This window comes from Rattus norvegicus, chromosome 5, assembly GCF_021556685.1.
Source record: "Rattus norvegicus strain SHRSP/BbbUtx chromosome 5, alternate assembly SHRSP_T2T, whole genome shotgun sequence".
NCBI lineage: Eukaryota > Metazoa > Chordata > Mammalia > Rodentia > Muridae > Rattus > Rattus norvegicus.
In genome coordinates this window covers 164,708,139-164,727,328 of record NC_141538.1, presented here as the reverse complement: position 1 = coordinate 164,727,328, position 19,190 = coordinate 164,708,139, and the positions used below count along the sequence as shown (strand labels likewise).

General features: G+C 48.8%; 1 long non-coding RNA gene across 1 annotated transcript; it reads left to right on the top strand.

Annotated features, from left to right (window-relative positions):
* The first annotated feature begins 388 nt into the window (after positions 1 to 388).
* Positions 389 to 6,520, top strand: LOC108351059 (uncharacterized). The gene is made up of 2 exons (XR_015621463.1): positions 389 to 687; positions 5,904 to 6,520. It is a non-coding gene; the product is annotated as an uncharacterized LOC108351059 (long non-coding RNA).
* The last annotated feature ends 12,670 nt before the right edge of the window (positions 6,521 to 19,190 follow it).

Here is a 19,190-nt window from a genome sequence, read left to right as displayed (position 1 = left end):
CATTCACAGTTTGGTTAAAAAAGAAGTCAGACAGTTGGAGAGGTGAGGACAGGGCTGGCCCTGGGAGGACGGTGGTAGGGGAGCTATGGGAGTCTGGCTATGGAACTGCAAGCTACAGAGATGAGGTAAGGGACGGGGGCAGGAGTGGGGAGGATGTTGTAGCCTAGAATGCAGTGGCAGTGTGAGCTGAAGGGGGTTCTGCCTAACTCATTCCCCTTAGCACAGAAAGCTTTCTATTGGGGCGAGTGCAGCACACCGTCTCCCTGACCCACTGGGAGCAGGGACAATACCTCCTGTCCAGTGGGAGGATCTGGGATGCTGTCTTTCCTCTTGCCTGAGGCTTGCCAGGCAGAATCAGCCAGGAGAGAAGAACATTTGGTGCCAGGATTTAGTCACGGGTTCGGGGGACCTGGAACATTCTGTGTCCGGAGAAATGAGCCCTTGGCTTGGCCGTCACTCAGCTGCCAACTTGCTACAAACAGAACCAGACTCACAGGGGCCTAGTGTGAGCAGGAGTCTAAGGCTTCCATTCAGCTCATCCTGGACTTCAGACTTGACTTCATCCTGTCTGAGCAGCCTCTGGAAACCAGGGACGTCCCCAGAGGCTGCCTCTGCAACCAGGGACGTCCCCAGAGGCTGCCTCTGTTCAGGCCATGCACCTGTCATCTCTGAATTCTGTGGCTCTGGGTGAGTTACTATACCTCTCTGAATCACTTTGTGTTTCCCACCCATCTCACAGGGTTCTCCCTCCTTTCAACCATTCCCTGTAGACCTTCCCCGAGAATCCTGGTGTGCAGGAGGCTTGAAAGCAAAGTTGAGCAGAGCATCCGTGCATATGCAGAGCTTGCAGTCCTGGGCTGGAGCACAAGACTGCAGAGCTGAGAGCTGAGGTCTTAAGAATAATGGGGCTGGGGATGGCGGAGGTGACAATCCAATGGGGACACTGGTTAGAGAAATTCCTCTCCATATGAATGTACACACAGCCGTACAGTGGCCTGGGAGGCTGGGCTACTACTCCCTCAGCCTAAGAGAAGGTGGAGAGCCTTGAGATTTGGGGGATCACTGGCCTTTTGGAGACCTGGAGCTGGGCCACGTGTGGAGGGTCCTAGGGCAGTCACTCTCAGCTCACGCGTCTGACGAAGTTGCACTTCTGACACAGGCTTATCCTTCCATCCTCTTGGCTACAAATATCTGTTGGTCTGGGCGTCAGTTACTAGACACCAGCCTGAAAGATGTGAAGTCGAGCTTCCACATCCTTGTGGCTGCCATGAGGAGAAAACCCATCTGAAGGTGATAAAGAGAAAACCCTTAGACACTGGGAGCCTGTGAGGACAGTGGCTCAGCAGCCAAGGGTGTGCTTAGCATGGGACAGGACAGGTGGGTCTCTGACCTCATTATGGGGACCAGTCAGATAGTTCCCCGATTGTTCTCGGCTGCCTGGACCCTGGTGTGGGGAAGGATGTTGAGCTCGGTGAGGGATGCCAGGGAACCTCCCGAGACCGTTTCCTGGATTCAACCCATATGCGGGGGAGGGGGGGGGGAATGGAAGGTGCTGGTTACCTGCTGGGTGTTCTGTTTCAGACACATTGGGCAGAAGTAAGGGACCTGCAGCCACAGCAGAGATGGGGCAAAAGGCCAGGGAGCCACAGGGGGCACCACCCAGAGTGGCAGCTTGACCATAATCTCTGGAGCAACATTGCGAGGGTACAAAGAATAGAACCCCAAGAAATACACTGCACAATGCGCCACCCGGGTCTGTGCAGGGATCCCCCTCCGAGACTCAAGCTACTAGAATTCTCAGGGTGGAAACCTCTCTAGTCACACTCAACAGCCATGAGGGCTCCCTTAAACAACTGAGGAGACAGGAGAGACTGGGTATGGAAACAGGGCAGGGCTACTACTTGAGCTCTCCAGCTGTTCCTCACAGAGACCCTAATGGAGCTGCTGACCCAAGACTCTGGCAAAGAAGTACCTGTTGCCAAGAGCAAATGGATCCCAGGAGGGGCCCTGTGTGCAGCCTAATGGTCTAGCCTGGGCTCACATCAAGAAGAAGGGATATGACAAGCTTGAAGCCTCCACCCCAACCCCATAGCCACGGCCAAGGCAGGACTGTGGCCTCGCTCCAATCGCCGTCGCCCCGAATCAGGTCCGCCTGATCCGTTGAGGGTTCAGGTCTACCCTAGCCCCTCAGCCTAAATGAGCTCCTGAGGACTGACTCCCAGACATGGCTCCCAATTAAAAATACATCGATCGCTAGTGTGGGACATGGCAATTAAATCTGTTCTCTACTCCCAACACTTTGTTGAGTTTATCTGTGTGGCTTGGGAAATGACCCTAGCTCACGCAGAAGGAATTGTCCCACGTACCAGGCACTCTGCAAATCAATTCTAGATCATGAACTCTTCACAGCCAATCTCTGTGGGTCAGGCACAGCTAAAGCAGTGCAGGAGCTAGGCTGCTGTGAAGTCTGACTGCAGAGCTGGGGCCTGGGTCTCTTCCTCCATTCTGCCTTGCCAATATGGCCGCCGATCTTCAGGCTTCACAGTCAGTTGCTGCTTTAGCCGCATGTTCATGTGTCCCCTCTAACAGCTGAGACAAGGGTCTTAACTCTACGGCTGAAACACACCCCACTCCCATCCTATCAAAACAGTTCCAGGAAACCTGGTGGAGCCTTGAATCTGTTCTAGCTCTCCAAAAGACAGAGGTGTTTGTGTCTCACCTGTCAGCTCTGAGAATCACGTACGTTTGTTTGTTTTTGTTTGTTTCCAGACAGGGGTAGCCCTGGCTGTCCTGGAACTCACTGTGTAGACAAGGCTAGCCTCAAACTCAGAGATCCGCCCGCCTCTGCCTGCTGAGAGCTGGGATTAAAGACGTGTGCCACCACACCCTGCCAGTACGGAGAATCACATTCTAACAAGGTCCTTACACAGTGGGGACAGGAACTCAGAGTGAAATCCATCCCAAAGAGCACAAGGCTGCCATCGGGTGACGGATACATGAGTGAGTGTGGAAGCAACCTAGATAGAATGAAAGAGAGGCCGGAAAGATGGCTCGGGGGCTAAAGGTCTTACTGGCGAGGCTGAGGGTCTGAGTTTGATTCCTTAGAACCCACCTGGTGGAAGAGAACTGACTCCCACAGTTGCCCTCTGAGCCCCGCATGTGGGCTGCTGTAGAATGCATGTGAGCACACACGTGTAATTCATTCGTTTTTAATGAGAGAGGCTCCGACAGAAGGCACTGGCAGGGCCAGTCTGTGTCATCAGGTATGACGGACTGATAAATATTGTAGCGCTAGAGTTGAAACCTCGGATCCTGGTCTGCTGAGCACAAACCACGCCCCGAGTGAGGGACAGACACACCTTGGCTTCTGTCTCTTTTGGAAAAGTGACATGAAGTGCACGATCCAGAAAAGCACGGAAGTAACCCCCTCAAAAGAGGGAGATCAGGCCGGGACTCTGACATCAAGTAACTGGGAGCTGGTCTCAGCTCCACCCTTCCTGGCTGTGTGACCCCAGCCAAGTCTTTCAACCTCTCTTGTTTACCTCTACAGAACGCAGGTGTTGTAGACATTCAATAACCCGGTCTTTACCTACTCCCCCTTTTTTTTCTATAATTACATTTCATAGTATATAAAACCATATGCCTACATCATTCAATATACACGACGTAACACAGACACCATTTCAAATACGCATCAGGCACGCCGCCAACGATAACAGCTATTACCGCTACTGCTACACTTACAGCCATAATTCTATCGCAGGGAGCACTGTTAGAGAGAGACAGCCAGCCTGGGCTTGATGAGGGTTCTGGCCCTGGTGGACAGTGGAGGACTTCCTTCAACACCATTCAACACACGAGTGACTGGGGGCTCTCCAGCCACGGTAATGAGGACCAAGGCTGCTAACACAGCTCACACCTAGGTTTGCTTTAATCAAAAGCAAGCTGAGGCCGTCGCTCGTCTCAGGGTCCCTCGGGCTCATTTCCTCTCCGCTGGGCTCGGCAGGCAAACCCCCGCCAAGTGGGGAAACGACAGCTCAGAAAATTGCAGGAGTCTATGATTGAGGGGACCTCGCTGCACTGGAGGTGAACGAGCTCGACTTCCCCTGTCTCCTCACAGTGCTGCAATTGGAAGGAGGACCACACAGGGGAAGCAAGCCCAGCTGTAGTCAGCCTGCCTGGGTAGGATCAGTGTCCTGTACCCTTGGAGATCACCCTCAGCCGGTCATTTGACCAGTGGCAAGGGAGGGCACAGTCTCTCAGAGATGGCTGGGAAGCAATAGAGAAGCATGGGCCTCCTGGTTCCTCATCCAGGGTGACAGTGTTCCAAAGGTCCCCAGAACAAAGAGCCCTTTAGGATTGGTGGGATGGGTCAGTGGTTAGTGTTACTTGCTGCCTAGCATAAAACAGCAGGAATTCGATCCCCAAATCCCATGTGGTGGAAGCAGAGAACAGACCCTGCTAGCACGCGCACGCGCGCACGCGCGCGCGCGCGCGCGCGCACACACACACACACACACACACACACACACACACACACACACTAAATAAAGAATTTGTTTTAAGAGCCTCCAATCCCAGGATGGTTACCTGAATATCACACACCCAGACTAGTGTCTCTTCTCCTAACTGCTGTCTGCTGAGATCACAAAGGAAATTAACATGCACGTGTATCCCCTCAGCCAGTAACTAGAGAGGTCACCCTCAGATGGCTCGGCTGACCTTTGCCTTGATGACAATCAGAGGGGACATTAATCAGGGGAGACCCTGATCCCCACAGACATCTTGCTAAAGCTGGATTGAGCCGTGGAGGTCACCCACAGACCTTTGGTTTTTTTCCCCCTAAATATTGATGGAATAAAACAATAAGTTGTCTAGACCCTGGCTGCAGTAGAGACATGATTTCTCTACTGGAGTAAGCAGAGAGGGAGACAGCAGCCATCTTTCTCCATCTCCAGGATATGTGCTTTCTACAGCAGCCTCCCCAGGCTCTTTTCACCGGCTCAGGCTTCCTCAACCATGCAGGCAAACTCTCTGAAGCCACATGGGTGAGTCCTCTAACAAACAGCTCTGTCTGTCCTGGCTGCTGAAACCTGATGGAGCCAGTCGGACTTTTTGTCACCATGACTAAGACCTGAGAGGAACCATCCGAAGAGAGAGGGAATGGTTTCTTTGGCTCCTGGTTTCAGAGGTTTCTGTCCATAGCCTGTGGCTCTGGGGTTTCTGGGCTGTTGGGAGGCAGAAGGGCATAGCAGAGAAAGAAAGAAATGACAGAGACAAAGGGAAACACAGGCGGAGCATGTCCTTCTACAGTGCACCCTAGTGACATGCTCCTTCCAACCTAACCACCCCCTACTCTCCCAACAGTACTTACCCCCTCCCAACAGTACTCCCAAAACCTGACTCCGCTGGTTGATCAATGAAGTCACAACCCTCAGGATCCGGTCACTGAGAGAAGACTGGATCCAGTGCCAGTGACCAAGCCTCCAGTGACAGAGGCAGCACCTCATGCACAGACCACAGCACTGACCAAACCATCATCACTCTGTGATCACTGAGACAAAAATGAGTTCTAAGCATTGCAGGGGAATTTCCCCCTAATTAATTGATTGGCTCACAAAGACTACAAGAAGCCAATCACTGGGTGAAAAGGAGGAGGAGGGCTTCCAGGTCGAAGAGAGGAAGAGAGGATGAGGGAAGAAGAAACAGCTCTTTTTACAGCAAGGCAGGGAGCGAGAGGGAACAAGATGTAACCGGGAACTGTTAGACCTGATGTCGGCTTCTGCCACAAGGTTTCCAACATAGAATAGTTGATGAGTTTAGGATGATAGATTACGCACCCAACCTAGCGGTTGTCATCTGTTGATTTTAAACTAAGACTGTCTGGTGTTTTCCATTCTCAGTGACTCAGGTGAACCGGAGGGAAAAACAGAGATGGGATGGAATTCAGCCAGGCTTTGGATGGGAAGATTGAGCAAGGACCAAACTCCGTGGGAGAGTTGAACGCAGCGGACCGCGGGCTGGCATGAGTGCACCCAAGCTTGCCACAGAGACCAAAAGAGAGATCTCAGGGCTCTGGAGAGACAGAGCTGGTGTTTATGGGAGAGGCATTGGCAAGAAGAAACACCGGACTAGGAACAGACAGAGACCTCCAATGCCAGTGCTTAGCCAGTTAGCATGGTTTTTTTTTTTTTTTTAACTACACACTACCATGGGCCACCCAATGTGTCTTTCTAGGGAATTTTGAAACAGTCATAATTGAACAGGGAGGAAATAGTTAAAATTGATTACGTAGCCATAATCTCATTTGGTTGAAATCTTTATAATTGTTACAAAGTTGAAGTTTTAATTTTTTACATTGGTATAAAATTTATTTTGATACAGATTTAATGTTTTCATGGTATGAGTTTCTTCTTTCGATACAAAAATTTAAGAATGCAAAGCTTAGACGCAGTCCTTCTATAACTACCATTAGAAACTGTTTCTAGATGATTAAACATGGAAGTTAAGGGCCAGATAACAAACTCCTGGTTCTGAGTTCATTGTAAGGGTGTTTCCATGATATTTCCATTAGAAACAGCTGAGAGTGGTTAAAGGACAACAGTCCAGATTACTTTGCATAGAGAGATAGTTTTCAAAAAGTCAGAAACCCACAGAATGTGACCTTTGATGTTATTTAACCATTTGTTGTTGAGACATGGCCGTTCCTGACAGCTCCCCATTCTTGGATTCAAAGAAACTGAGCATCTTTACCTCCAGGTGAGGTTGTACATCCTGACAAGGTAGCCACCGCGCAGAAACTGCCTATTCATCCACAGACAAAAAAGTTGACTGATAATCTCTGCCAAGACAGGGTAATCTGTCCTTCTTAATTCTGCATCTCAAAGGTCTGTCAGATGATCCTGGGCCAAACAACCACAAGCTGATGCTTCAACGTGTTGAGAAACAGAGGACTGTGTAGACAGGCAGCTGTCTCTGCAATTTATTTCAGTTTGGGAAGCTATGTTAGTGCTTCCTATATTTTCAGGTAAATTTTATGTCGCTCTTGGAATTCTGGTGGGATTGAAGACTAACCATAATCTCTTAGCCAACCCAAGCTATTTAACATTGAGGAAAAAATATATATATATGGTTTTCATATAGTATAAAGCTAAACCAGGACATAACAGGTGTAGAATTATAAGCCTTTTAAAGTTAGATAGATGGTAGAGTGCTTTATCTAAATTGACAGATTAATGAACTAGATGTCATTTATACCTCACACCATATAATTTACTTTGTTATGATTTTTTTCAATGGTATCTGGGAGAAGAGTTTTGTTTTGCTTTTTGTTTTTTTCTTGGGTTTTTGTTGTTGTTGTTGTTGTTGTTGTTGTTGTTGGGTTTTTTTGTTTTGTTTTGTTTTTTTGGTTTTTTTTTTTTGACAGAAAAGGTGAGATGTGTGGGAATTTCCCCCTAATTAATTGATGGGCTAATAAAGACTATAAGAAGCCAATCACTGGGTAAAAAGGAGGAGGAAGACCTTCCGGGTCCGGGAGAGGAAGAGAGGATGACGGAAGGAGAAACCGACCTTTTTATGATGAGGAGGGGAGCGAGAGGAAACAAGATGTAACCGGGAACTGTTAGACCTAGTGGTGCCTTCCACCACCAGATTTCCAACACAGAAAAGTTGATGAGTTTAGGATGTTAGACTCTGTGCCCAGCCCAACAGTTGTGTCATCTGTTAATTTTAAACTAAGACTATCTGGTGTTTTTCATTTGCAACAACTCAGGGGGGGGTGGAGGAAAAGAACATAGAGGGGTGGAATTCGGCTAGGCTTTGGGACAGAAAAATTGGGCAGGGACCAAGCTCCAGGAGAGAGATAAATGCAGTGGAGCACAGGCTGGAGTGAGTGCGCCCAAGCTTGCCCTGGGACCTAGAGAGCAATCTCAGAGCTCTAGAGAGGCAGAGCCCACATTTATGGGAGAGGCGTTGACTAAGAGAAATACTCAGTCTCCGGCTATTCACCAGGCTAGGAACCTAGGAACAGACAAAGACGGCCAATGCCAGCGCTTTTATTTTTTTGGAGCTGGGGACCGAACCCAGGGCCTTGCGCTTGCTAGGCAAGCGCTCTACCACTGAGCTAAATCCCCAACCCCGGTTCATTTTTTTAAAACTACGTGCTACCAAAAATAGTTTTGAATCTTACTCACCCGGTGCTCTTTTTTATTTGTTTGGGTTTTTTTTTTTCATAAACCACACATTTACTAAGTACTGAAGAAGGGGCAGGCCTGGTGCTGAGGGCCTTGGAAACAGCAGCATCCCGAGGGAGGTTTTAGAGGCTAATCTGACGAAAATCTGTGAAAGGATATTTGGGGAAGAAAAGAAGGTGGCTGTACAGCATGAGGCCTACATGTTGGGAGGCCCCATGGGGTCGGAGGTGGGGGCTGTATCAGGATTTCCAAGACACCGATGGCGAAGAACAAGAAAGAAAGCTTACAGGTAAAGCCGGAGCTGCAGGGCTGGGATGAGGCTCAAACCATACAGTTCTTGCTTAGGAAGCCCTAAGATTCCATTCCTGGCACCTCGAAGGTAGAAGCAGGAAGATCAGAAGTTCAGGGTCATTCTTGGCTGTATTGTGAGTTCAATCCCAGCCCAGGCTATATGAAACCCTATTGAGAGAGAGAGAGAATGAGAGAGGGGGGAGGGAGGGAGAGAGGGAGGGAGAGAAAAAGAAAGAGGGAAGGAGGGAGGGAGGGAGGGAAGGAGAAAGAGAGAGGGAGGGAAGGAGGGAAAGAGGGAGGAAGAGAGGAAGAGGGAGGGAGGGAAGGAGGGAGGGAGGGAGGGAGGAAGAGAGAAAGAGGGAGGGAGAGATGTCTCAGTGGTTAAGAACATGCATTATGAGCTGGAGAGATGGCTCAGCGGTTAAGAGCACTGACTGCTCTTCCTCGAGGTCCTGAGTTCAAATCCCAGCAACCACATGGTAGCTCGCAATCATCTGTAATGAGATCTGATGCCCTCTTCTGGTGTGTCTGAAGACAGCTACAGTGTACTTATATATAATAAATAAATCATTTTTAAAAAAGAAAAAAAAAAAAGATCGTGCATTATTCTTGCAGAGGACCAGAGTTCAATTCCCAGCACCCACATCAGGCAGTTTGCAACTGCTTGTATTTCCAGCTTCAGGATATACCCTTAGCCTCAGGCATGTGCACATATACAGACAGACATACACACATTAATAATAATAATAATAATAATAATAATAATAATAATAATAATAATAATAGAAAGGAAGGAAGGAAAGAAGTAAAGGAAAGAGGAGGCTAGAGAGTTGGTGCAGTACTCAGAGTGTTTGCTGCTCTTTCAGAAGTCTAAAGTTCAGTTCCCTGCACCCATGACAGGCAGCTCACAACCATTTGTAACCCCGGGGAATCTTCTGGCCTCCCTGGGAGCATGTGCACACACACACACACACACACACACACACACACACACACACAGAGAGAGAGAGAGAGAGAGAGAGAGAGAGAGAGAGAGAGAGAGAGCAGGTAAATGTGCCTGTCACCAACAGACCTACCCAATGGAAGGAGAGAAGAAGCTTCCAAAAGTTGTCCTCTGACCTCCACCTGCGCTGTCTCACATGGAGACCAACATACACACATTTGTATTCACACACACACACACACACACACACACACACACACACACTAAATAAGTGTAATAATTTTTTAAAAAAATAAGAAGGGGAGAAACATGAAGGGGAAGCTCCCCCATGAGGAGCAGAAGGGTTTAATGGTGATCCCCAGCATGACAGAAGACCCAGGACTTTATGACATTCCCCTTGGGATCATATGTCATACATGGCCACACTCTTTACAATATGCAGTGTTTGAACACCTTGTTTTCAGTCATGAGTCCTGAGATTTTGCTTCTAAAATGTTCTTTGTAAATTTGCTTTTACAGAGAAAAAACGGGACCCACCCATACACATCCTTTAAAAGAGAGAGAGAGAAAATTCGCAACTGTAAGCATTTGGTTAAATAAACAACGGGTTTATCCAGCCTGTGAGACCTGAGAGAGCTATGAATATTGCAGGTGGGAGCATTTATCAGTATGAGAAAAGATCCAGCGAATTACGGAGTGGGGAGGTAAGGAGCGAGGCCGTCTGCAGACTTAGATCTCCCTCCCCCGTTTTGTCCTGTGGTTGATGCATATTTGTTAAGTCTACATAAATGTCCGTGAGGAGGTGGCCCAGGAGGTGTCAGCATTTGCCTCCAAGCCTGGTGAGCTGGGAGCCACGTAGTGGAAGGAAAGAAACAGGTCCAGCAAATTGTCCTCTGACCTCCACCACAGTAACATACCTCCCTTCCCCGCCTGCCTCCACATAGGAAGCCCAGGTTGGCTTTAAACTCAGCAATCCTCCTGTCTCTGCTTCCTTAGCATTGGGATTGCAAACAGGAGACACGATCTTAGATGCTGCTGCTGGGGCTGTCTGCTTAGAGTCTCTTGCCTGCTTGCTTACAGCCACAGACACATTTAAGGAAACCCATTGGCCTGAGCTCTTGAGGCAAAACACAGGTCAGCCCTGCTGCTGTGGATGGGGGTAGCTGCTTTTCTTTGTCCTTTTTTTCCCTCTCTTTCTTTCTTTCTTTCTTTCTTTCTTTCTTTCTTTCTTCCTTCCTTTCTTTCTTTCCTTCCTTCCTTCTTCTCTTCTTCTTCTTCTTCTTCTTCTTCTTCTTCTTCTTCTTCTTCCTCCTCCTCCTCCTCCTCCTCCTCCTCCTCCTCCTCCTCTTCTCTCTCTCTCTCTCTCTCTCTCTCTCTCTCTCTCTCTCTCTCTCTCTCTCTCTCTCTCTCTCTCCCCCAGTGCTGGGAATCAAAGCCAGGGCCTCCTGCAGTCCAGGCAAGTAGCCTACCACCAAGACGCACCCACAGCTCTCCATTCAGAAGCCTGACAACCTGAGTTTAATCCCTGGAACCACAATGGTGCCAGGAGAGGATCTACTCCTACAAGTTATCCTCTGACCTCCCCATGTGCACACACCAGTAAACAAATGTGTTTTTTTTTTAAAAATATCTTGTTGGCTTTTTATTTATGTGTATGTGTGAGGGCTTGCTTGTCCATGTGTGTGCTATATGCATGCAGGTATATCTGCAGAGCAGAAGAGAGTATGAATCCCTGATCAGGAGCTAAATAAGGCTGTGAGCTGCCTACTGTGGGTGATGGGAATGAGAACTGGGTCCTTTGCAAGAGTAGCAAGTGCTTATAACCACTGAGCCACCCCTCTAGCTCCATTTAAAAAAAAAAAAAGTTAAAGAAAATGTTAAGACCCAGATAGTCATATATGGATTTTTTCCTGACACCGAAATGTGATTGTGTGTCAGTGACATAAAACATATTCAAGGTTTAATTAGAAGCAGCTGATGGGACACAAGAATAGAAGTCCACACGGTCGTCCTTGGTGAGAGGCACTGACTGTTCCATGGTCACAGCCATCTGAAGTGGCATGGAGCCTGAATCCAGGTGTGATATAATTCCAAACAAAACACATGATTCCCAAGTCTCGGTGCAGACAAAGGCAAAGAGCATGTTTTAGTTAGGGTTTTACTGCTGTGAACAGACACCGTGACCAAGGCAACTCTTATAAGGACAACATTTAGTTGGGACTGGCTTACAGGTTCAGAGGGTCAGTCCAGTATCATCAAGGAGAGAACATGGCAACGTCCAGGCAGGCATGGTGCAGGAGGAGCTGAGAGTTCTACATCTTCATCTGAAGGCTGTTAGCAAAAGACTGACTTCCAGGCAGCTAGGATGAGGGTCTTAAAGCCCACGCCCACAGTGACACACCCACTCCAACAGGCCACACCTTCTAATGGTGCCACTCCCTAGGATGAGCACAAACCAAACAAAACGTAATTAACTACTCACAGGTTTTTCATGGATTAAGTGTCAATCATCTGGACGGTCTGGGTGATACTGCACACACTGGAAAGTCATAGCACCCATTTCTCTTTAAACATGGCCACTGGAACACTTTAAACCTCACTCACAGCCCACATTGCCCTGCTGAGAGGGGCTACCCTGAAGCTCCAGGATGAAGCACAAGGCTGACTTGGGGTGTTTAGGCAGTATGCTCCTGAAAGGGGACCACCAGAGGAAGCAGGGGGGAGGTTGTTTTTTCAAAAACTCATCAGCAAGTTGAAAACAGCCCAATGAAGATCTGGAGCTGGGAAGTGTATTTTAGGGGAATCTAAAGTCCTGCGGTGTGAACGGGGCCTAAGACAGAGAGAGGCAATACAGGGAAGCAAAGAAACTGGGGTAGGGGCTGGGAGCAGACAGGGGCAGCACGAGAGAAAATGTGTGTGTGTGTGTGTGTGTGTGTGTGTGTGTGTGTGTGTGTGTGTCCTGGATGACAAAGACAGGATCAAAGACTGGAGACAAAGACTCCAGGAATTACTGCCTCTTTGCACCAGGGAAGGGTGGGTGTTTCTAGGTCTTTTTTACTAGCTTCCTGCACAGGCAGGAGCCCACGACTAACCAGAAAGACAAATACATTCTTCCAAGACACCAGGAGGCCGGGAATAGGAAGAGAACAAAGAGTGTTCTTGTCCACCACACCCTTGTTCCCCCAGGTCTAGCAGGATCAGAATCCTAAGGTGGAGGCTCCCCAGGAGCTGTAACTAGAAGGGGACGGGGCGGCTGGCTAGAATCTTCCTGCTCTGCAGCACTGCCTAAGTCTCCACGTGGGCTTTGGGTTCAAGCAGAGGTGTCACTGGTCTCTCTCAGATCGATAGCCCTCCAAGGTTGCTTGTTCAGCAGCCGTGTTGGGCAGCCACGGCCTGGGAGGACTTGGGGGTTAGACTTGGACCTGGCAGCCTCCCAACCAGGCCTGAAGCCCTGAGGACAGGGTCAGGACTTCCCACTGGGAGCCTGCAGCACTACAAGTACCCAGACCCCCTTGCTGAATCTGATTGCTCTAGACCTCTGACCTCTCCACCCCCAGCCCTTGGCAGGGATCCAGCTGGGCTGCTGTGTTCTGAGTAAAGCCATATCACAGCTATTAGGGAACACTGCAGATGTGCCTGGCAGGACTCAACCCGGTAAGACTCTGTCATCTCACCATCCTCTAATCACAGACATTACCAGCCCGTTTTAGAAGCGAATACATGGGCTGGAGAGATGGCTCAGTGGTAAAGAGCACTGACTGCTCTTCCAGGGGTCCTGAGTTCAAATCCCAGCACCCACACTGTGGTTCACAACCATCTGTGATGAGATCGGGTGCCCTCTTCTGGTGTGTCTGGAGATGGCTACAGTGTACTCACAGAAAATAAATAAATAAATCTTTAAAGAGAAAACCAAACAAACAAAAAGACGACAAGAATTTTTTTTTAAAAGCGAACACTTCCAGGTGTGGGGGGGGAACCACTGTCCAGGAAAAGAAGACCTCGGCCAATGACTGACAGGCAGAATTGGAGCTCCACCTGCATGGCACTCTGCATAGCCTTCCCTAAGCCTCCTTACTTGCCTAACAAGTTGTTCTACACAGGAAGTAGTTTCGGGGTGCACTGCTGTCTTAGGGTTATCGCTGTAATGAAGCACCATGACCAAAAGCAACTCGGAGAGTAAAGGGTTTATCTGGCTTACACTTCCCCATCACAGTCCATCACTGAAGGAAGTCAGGACGGGGACTCAAGCAGGGCCGGATCCTGGAGGCAGGAGCTGTGGCAGAGGCCATGGAGGGGTGATGCTGACTGGCTTGCTCAGCCTGCACCAGCCCTGCGATGGCACCACCCACCACAGGCTGGGCCTCCCCATACCAATCACTAATTAAGAAAATGTCCTTCAGGCTTGCCCGTAACCCAATCTTGCTCAATTGATCTCTTGTGTCGAGTCAACCTAAAACTAACGGGTAAAACCGCTATAACCCTTTCCACACAAAAAATGGCCAATTAGAAACTTCTTTTTTCTTGTCCATTCTGGACATTGAACTCTGGGTCTCATCCATGCAAGACTGTACCACTGAGCTACAATCCCAGCTCTCTTTTTCCTTTCTTTTGTGTGTGGGGGTGGGGTAGGGTTATGCATGCATGTGCACACATGCGCACCAGTGCAGATATGTGCCCGAAAATGGAGGCCAAAAGACCCCACCAAGTTCCATCCTCAGGGACACTGTCTATTTCTTTTGAGACAGACTCTCTCGTGGCCTGGAGTCCAACAATTACACTATACTGGGTGACCTGAGACTCTCAGGAGTCCTCCTGTCATTGCCTGTCAGTATGCCGCCACACCCAGTATTTTGCCATGAGTGCCAGAGAGCAACCTGGGGACCTCATGCTTGCAAGGTGAGCACTGCACCATCTCCCCAGCCCCCATAGCCGTTATTTTGATACTGGGTCTCGCTATGTTACCTGGACTGGGCTTTTGAACTCACTTTGTAGTCCAGACTGGCTTTGAACTTTTTGTTTGTTTGTTTGGTTTGGTTTGGTTTTCTTTAAAGTTTATTCAATGCAACATAATTTCCAACTTTACTGAGGTGGCTGACCAGGTCCTTGACCGAAGCCCCCTCTAAAGTGGAATTCCGTGCTGAGCCAGCCCCAGCCTCAGCTTTCTAGTCAGCTCCAGGGGGCACAGCACTCCTTCTGAAGGTGTGCACATGTTTTTTGGCAACCATCACTCCTTCCTTAAAAAGGAGTTCATAGACAGCAATCCGAGTCTTCTTAGGCATCAACATTGTGGCATCAACATTGTGGCGGCTCTGGCTTTGAACTTTTAATCCCCCTGCCTCAGCCTCCCAAGTAACTGCAGGCTTGTGTCACCATGCCCAGCAAAATGGAACTGCTTTGCTTTTTTTTTCCCCCAAAGGTAAGACGCTGCTGCTAAAAGCGGTTGAGGGTCAGTCTCCTGGAAGCAAGAGAGAGCAGAACTCTATTTTCTTCTCTCCTCATAGCCATCGGTCGGCCCTCCCCGACAAAGAGAGGCACAGGGGAGGCCCATTAAGGAAAAAGCCCTGGCAAGGAGGGTTGGGAGGAGGTTCAGTACCGCATCATTTTCAGCTTGTCAGAACTCACCAAACGAATTACAAAATAAAACCCCAACGACAGGATCATGAGCAACCCATTTGAAATGTGAAATAAATAGGTAGGTCTCTGGTGAGGAGGCAGAATAAACGGCATTTGGATGGCATTTGGTGATTAAATTAAACAGTAATGAACCCGTGAATAATGTGCCCAGAGATGGCTGGGGAGGGTGAAGTTTCTTCCCGAAGCCCAGAGATTAAAGCCACAGATGTTCACATCTTGCCTAGTAGCCTCTCGGGGGCGGGGCTTAGGCTCTGAACCACATGTCATCCAGAGGCCCAGGCTTCAGGAGCCAGACACTTGTGTCCTCTTATTTTGCACCTTAGGAAGCCGAGACCCACAAAGGTGACCCTCAGAACCAGGACTGGGATTCAGGTCTTCCTGCGGCATCACCTGTCCACTGTGCCGCACTCCTGTCTGACCTCCAAGTCACACACTCCTGTGTGCCCATTTCCCGGTTTGACCAAGAGACTACATGCACACCTTCCAAGGCTAGGAAGCAAAAGCTTTGTCCTTTCTGTCTAGGGAACTTGAGACATTGCTCCACGGGAAGTCTGTGTCTGTGTAAAAGGTCTTATTCCTTTCCTGCTGTGGGGATGTTCAGGCTAGCCACATGTTGAGCTATTCTCCCATCCCCAGTGCCTTATCTGACACAAGCACCAAACAGCTTTTCTAGACATCCTGGTGAGCTTTCAGATGGTTCCAGCCCCAGCCACCAACTGCTGTAACTGATAGGGGAGAGCAGGGATGAGGTAAGGGTGCTTTCACACTCTGTTATTATAATATTGCACAGAGGAATCAGGATGCACACATTATTACTTGTTGTTCTACTTTCATTTCTGCGGTTGCCATGAAACGCCCTGACAAAAGCAACTTACAGGAGAAGGGGGTTGATTCTTCTAGCCTACAGTTCCAGATTACACTCCATTGCTGTGGGAAAGACGGGGCAGCTAGTCAGATCACAGTGACAGTCAAGAGCAGAGAGAAATGGATGCACTCTCATACAGTTCAGGATCCTCTACATAGGGAATGGTGCCACCCACAGTGGGCCGGGAAGACAATCTCCCACAGGCCAACCCAATGTAGACAACCCTTCGTTGAGACTCCCTTCCCAGGCTATTTTAAGTTTTGTCAAGCTGGCGGTTAAGCTAACCTTCACACTATCTCTTAGCACAGAAACACTCTTAACGATTTGTTCATTGTGAATTAACCCCTCCCAGCCCAGATGCCTTTTTACGGAATATGAGGTTGACACCAGCAGAAACTCTTGACTCAGAATTTCAACGAGTGCCTGAGCCTAGACATCCATAGGTGAGGGAAGAGTACAGGGATAGTAAAAAGAAAAAGGCAGGAATATCTCAAGACTCAAAATTATGGCTGACCACCTGACCAGTGGAGAAAGACTGAACCCTGGAACCACAAATGGCCTTTGCCCACACCTCCATCCCCATTCCTTAGAATGCTTGCTGGCTGCTGTGAGATGGAAGGGTCATGTGACAGTTTCTTGGTTGCCACCATGACTACATCTGGAATTAACTAGATTGGAAGAGCATACCTGCGAGGGATTTTTGCTCAGTCTGAAGTGGGAAGATTCACTTCTAATCTGGATCTTTGAGGTGAGAAGACACACCTTTACAGTCTGGGCCACACCTTCTGCTTGAAGGGCATGGAAAATGGAAATATTTGCTATTTTCCCGCTTGCCCTAACCTCGAGAGCAGGTCTGTTCCTTCACCGGCATTAGAGCCTACTTACTTGGGATTCCAGCTTATACTGAAGACCAGACGAGACATCCAGGCTTCTGGACTGAGAAACTTCTGGATCCTTACGAACTGAAGCTCTAAGGATCCAGAAGTTGGCTGGGCCAAAGCCTGTAAACCATTCTAATAAACCCCCTTTCTACATACAGAGAACGATTCATCCCATAAGTTCTGTTCCTCTAGAGAAGCCTGACTAATACAGGTGTTAACCTGCTGGTTTTTCGGATCAGTGGCTCTCTGAATAAAAGGCAATTTAAGAGTGCAATAAGTATCCTTGCTCATGGTCATCTATGGAGCCAGGAAGCACGTGTCCCTGTACTCCATCCACATAATGCATAGGAGACCCCAGGAGGCAGTCACCCAGTAGAGCCTAGTCAGCCCACAGGACTATGAGTGATCATAGCAGCTCACTGTTACGATCGAGGGAGATCGGGTGAACCGTTATTCATCAGGATACAACTGACTTTCAAAAGGAGCATCCAGAAGGCAGAACTTCAGAAAACGAGGGTTCTTAGGGGCCCAGTTCCGAGGACATTGCGGATGAAATGTGAACTTCGGGTCTTCCCTGAGAACCACCACCCCCAGGTCCGGGAAGCCTGTCTGAGGTCCCAGGGAAACTGGCCCTTTGGTTTATTTATTCACTTGTTCAGTAAATACAGACTAGGTCGGCCACAGAGACATGAACTCGTGACTATGAGGAAAAATAGTCTCTCTTGGGACTTCTAGTAAAACAGACACACTCAGACCAGAGAGATGACTCAGAGGTTAAGAGCGCTGGCTGCTCTTCCAGAAGGCAAGGATTCAGTTCCCAGCATCCAGGTAGTGGCTCACAACCATTTAGAACTCCAGTTCCAGGGGATCCTCTTCTGGTCTCTGGTGCTGTATGCATGAGGTGCGGTCATGCATGCAAGGCAAAACACTCATACGCATAAAATAAAATAAAATAAAATAAAATAAAATATAAAAATCAGGTAACCCAGTGGGTCAGTTGCAGAGAGCTGAGAAGTGGCCTGAGTCCCTCCCACATCCCCATCCAGCCTGGATTACCTGAAGGAGGCGTCAGCTCAGCCCCTGGAGCAACACCTCCCACACACACACCTTCCCATATTCCTTTTCAATAGCTCTTTAGAGTGAGAGCTAGACATACAGCTCAATGGGTACAATGCTTGACTAGAACCCCAAGAGCCCTAAATTTGCTCCTAATCCCCAGAACCTCACAAACTGGGCATGGTCAGAGTGGGGTGTACAGTGATCTCAGAACTCAGAGGGTAGAGGCAACTGGATTGGGGATTCAAGGTCATCCTCAGCTACATGGAGGGTTAGAGGCTAGCCTGGGGTATGTGAATGCCTGCTGAGGGGGTAGAGAAAGGAGAGGGGGGAGTAGGGGGAAGGGGAGAGAGAGAAGGAAAGGGAAGGAAAATGAGAGGAAGAAAAGAGATCTTATTCAATGCCTGGGGTAATCAGAGTCTGATAAATGACAGCTGTTTCTTTCATGTTCATATCTAGCCTTATCATTAATAAAAGTAAAGATGTTCAACCTTCTCCTATTTGTTTCCAAATTAATAGAGAATTTATTGGGTGCCTTCCTTCTACCCATTCTGTGGCCTGCGTGTAGCTGGCTGCCAGCCCAGGCCCTGAAACTTAACATCTGTCTGCAGTCTTCCTCCTCTCTGTTTTCCCACGCTGTCCATCCTGCTTCCATCCCATCGATCCCATCATCAGCTCCAATATCTATGCGTAGGAGATCGATAAGACAGGGGAAGGGATGGACAGAGCTCTCAGGGGACAGACAGAAGAGGCTTCCAGCCAGGAAGGCCAGTGGCACCCCTATTCTCAGCTTCCCCCCAGATCTCTGCATCCCCTGCGTTTCCCACACTGTAGCCTGGGTCAAGTTCCTAATCCAGGAAATGAATTTCTCCCCTGAAAGTCAGGCAGAGCTCACTTCTCATTCAGAGGGAGGCAGTGGTCCAGGAGGGTGTCTGACATCTGTCACTGCAGAGTCCAGGCAGCCCCAGGACCTGTGTGTTGGATGGGGGTGTGTTCTATAGGATAACCATGATCTCTTCAATTTTCTAAACCCTTAATCTACAGGCCCCTCAACCTGCTCCCCAGTGCTGTCCCCCCAATTCTTTCACCCTTGGCATCCTTCTCCACACTCACCTCCACTTACCAAAGCTCTTGCTGCAAATGCCAGCAACTTATGGCCCACATTCAGGGCAGTGCAACCACCCCATGTGGCACTTTTTCCATGGCCATCTTAAAGAGTCAGTTAACACTAAGTTAGTCCGTCTTTGGAGGATCAGGGGTAGTAGGGTTAAATTTGAACCTAGATCTTCCATGGGAATCTCTGCTCCCCAAATTTAACAGCACCAAGA